Source organism: Mesoplodon densirostris, chromosome 5 (genome assembly GCF_025265405.1).
Source record: "Mesoplodon densirostris isolate mMesDen1 chromosome 5, mMesDen1 primary haplotype, whole genome shotgun sequence".
Lineage (NCBI taxonomy): Eukaryota > Metazoa > Chordata > Mammalia > Artiodactyla > Ziphiidae > Mesoplodon > Mesoplodon densirostris.
In genome coordinates, this window is record NC_082665.1 from 122,333,399 (window position 1) to 122,336,787 (window position 3,389).

Below are 3,389 nucleotides of genomic sequence, written 5' to 3' on the forward strand. Positions count from 1 at the left end.
CATGGAGTAATGTTTTTTAAGCTGTATCCATTTGGCAGGAAAAAGGAGAGTCTCAATTTAATGTGTGATTATTTCTAACTAGAGTTGACCATATTTTTAGCCGTTATAATTCCTCTGGGAATTGTCTCATTTTGCTAGTCTTGATGCTTTTCTAGATGTGCTTGGTAAGATACTCTAAAGGAGCTGTGTCTCACGTTCTCATCTTCACGGCCATGCCCCAGGCCAGAGCGTAGGATGCCTCTACTGTGAAAATGTGGAAATATTCTTTCTAAATGATGACGGTTGTCACGCTCAGTTTTCCCATAGCCTTTCTTCCTGTGTCTCTCTCCTATGGTGGTTGTGTTTGTGTTTGGCTACTAGCTGTCTTGCTTTGGCTGAGTGAAGCCTCGGCCAGGGCAACCTCTCAGCATGTGCCCGCACTGCCTCCCTTCCCAATCCTGTACTCCAGCCACAGTGACCCCACGGGACCCTGTGCCCAGCCGGTACCTACTCAATACTATCTAATGAAATGCCACACATCTGAGGACAGAAAGGAAAAGTGAAAAAGCAGCTAATTTTATTTTTGGTTTCATTAATGGAGCCTATTTAACTTTCTGTTAAATATTTGCTCCCCAACAGCAAACGTGGTCCTGGAAAACACTCTCTTGGTAGACACGATTTACTTCACAATTTTCCCTCCCTTGATTGACCAAAGGCTGTCAAAGATAACTGAATAATGTGTGAGGCAAATAAGTGTCCACGCTGCAGTCCCTTCTCTTGCTTTAAACCCCAGCAACGTAAACGCAAGTCCACAGAACCATTTGAGGATGAGGGGTGAGGCCTTGCAGACACTTTCAGAGCCCATTGCCTAAAAATGTTGCCTTCAGTAGGCAAAGTAGAATGAGTGCTGGAGAAAAGCACCCTTGCTTTCTTATCCCCACTGTGAGGCCAAAATTGATCTTATGAGCTAAAGTTGACCTAGAAAACACATTGGTAAGCATTTCCCTTCCTCTTCGAAGACAATAAAAATGGACACGTTTTAACTGCAATTAAGACGGGCCCAGCAGAGGCTAGTAGGAATATCTGGCATCTAGCGCCACCTTGTGGTGGCTCATCCGAATCCTGGGCCCTGTCAGATTAAATATGACCGCTTCGTGAAGAGGAGTATGGATTAAGTCATTTTCTTGGGGAATACAAGCTAACAAAAATAACAAGCACTTGACTGTAACTCTATAGTAAATGAAGCACTCATTTAATCTGTTAGCAGTCCTGTGCTACAGGTAACAGGATCTCAGTCTTAGAAATGGGAAGACTGAGGCTTGGAGAAGTTGACCACTTGTATGGGCCAAGTCCTGGACTTGAAAGCAGATGTTTATATTCCAAATAGCATAACACAATTAGTATTGTTGTATGTAGTATATAACAAAAACTCAAATGAAATTAATAGTACCATATAGTATCGTATACGGTATACACTGCATAGTATAATATATATATTCTATACTGTATATGGTATATATACCTTACTAAAGAGCACTATAGTACTTATGCTATTTTCTATAGCACTGTAAACCAGTACTCACTACCCTTCTGGGGCTATTTTCTGCCTGTGAAGACAAGGCAGTACTGGTTGACTCTTGGCAGTCTATGGTTTAGCAAATGCTGTCACAGAGTTTTGCTACTAAACACACTGTGGCCTTGCTTTCCTGGATCTCCTGGGCACCCGATCTGCAGAAGACTCTGCTCCTCTGTCTTAATCTGGGGTCCAGTAATGGAAGTGTCCCAGGGAGAATGAACACGGGGGCACCGAGGCAAGAGAACTGAAGCCATGTTCTTATTATTTCTTACCCCAATCCACTGGCCCAAACCATGATAGACTATGTCACCGCATTCATTTAACTAGAAGTATGTTTTACAACCACTACATTTTAAAGTGGGGTTACTGAGAGGTTACCTGGCTGGGTGTCAGAGGTGTGCGTGTCATTAGGCCAGCTTTAAATATTCCAGGTGAAAAATCTGCAGCCTTTCCTTTATGGGGCAGGAATTTGGGGCCATCATTGCTCCTGAGGACAGAGACGACTCCAAGTTGTGCTTGGAGGAGACCGTAGGCCTCGTTTACAGGCGTCCCCTCAGGCAACTCCTGGCAAAGGTAGAGGGGCCTTTTCTTATGGCCGGGTCCTCGTCAGCCTGTTCAGCTTGCTTTAGAGTCACTCCTGTCTCCAGGGCACGTGGTCAGCCAGATCGGCCACCTCTGGTAGGTCTCAGGACAATTATCCATGTCTTACAAGTAAGGAATCTGAGGTTCAAACAGAGTGAGTGGTGAGGCCACAACTGACTTCTGACAACAAAAGCCCACGCTTACCCTACTACACCACACTGCTCCCCACTTTCTACTTTAAATATCCTGTTTTTATCCAGCTCAGCCACTAAAACCCAATTGACATTGGTCAGACCTATTGGAGGAAACGGGTGAAAGGACTTCCGAGGAGGGGGCACTTAGCAGCATTCTGGGGCTGAAGCTGGGTGTGGGATGCACTTGCTGGAGCCACTTGGAGGAAAGAGCCCTGGACTGGAGGTGGGGAGCCTGGGGCTGGTCGAGGCTCTGCCCCAACAAACTGCTCTGGGGCTGGGCTTGCCCCTCGCTCCATGAGGAAGCCTGTGAGTCCCCGTCCCCCACCAGGTTCATCTTCTTTACAAGCTGATTTCAAAGGACAACTCTGTACTAGTCCTCATCAGTTTTGCTCTTACCCAGGATAGCTATCTTCCAGCCTTCAAAAGAAGGGGAGAGAATACATAAAGCAACAGACAAGCAACAGACAGGGCTTCCTCTTGCTTCCCCTGCCCCTTAGCGCCCTCCCAAGCAGTCAGGACACCCAGCAAGCATGCCGCCTGAGCCTCACTGCCTGTCCCTCTCCTCTCCGGGAGCGGGAGGGCTGACTCTAATTGTACAGAACGGCCATGACTACTGGCCAGCCCCTCCCCACAGGGACCCCTCCCCTTCAAATGTGTTTGGCGTTGAAGGGCCCTAGCTGGCTGTGTGTGCGGTCCAGGCAGTACACTCAAGACAACCATTTTCATCATGGCCTACAGAATCAGCTTTGTTAGAAGACCAAAAGAACTCTGATTTCATTTTATAAAGTGAAAGTCATTACACAGGAATGCTTGGGAAACAGGTCAGCAGACCAATCTGAGGATTTTCCCATATGCCACCTCAGCAACTAGCCATGGCAGTCGCTGCCTCTTAGCTGCCGCCGCCTCATTTCCCAGTGGGGAGCTGGGACAGGGGATGGCCTTCCCATCTCCCTCAGGGCACTGTGGCCAGGGACTGGCCCAATTACAGACGGTCTCAAGAACGAAGCAGGAAGCCATGGGGTGTTCCTGAGACCTCCAATGCAAAAGTGGCATTTGTG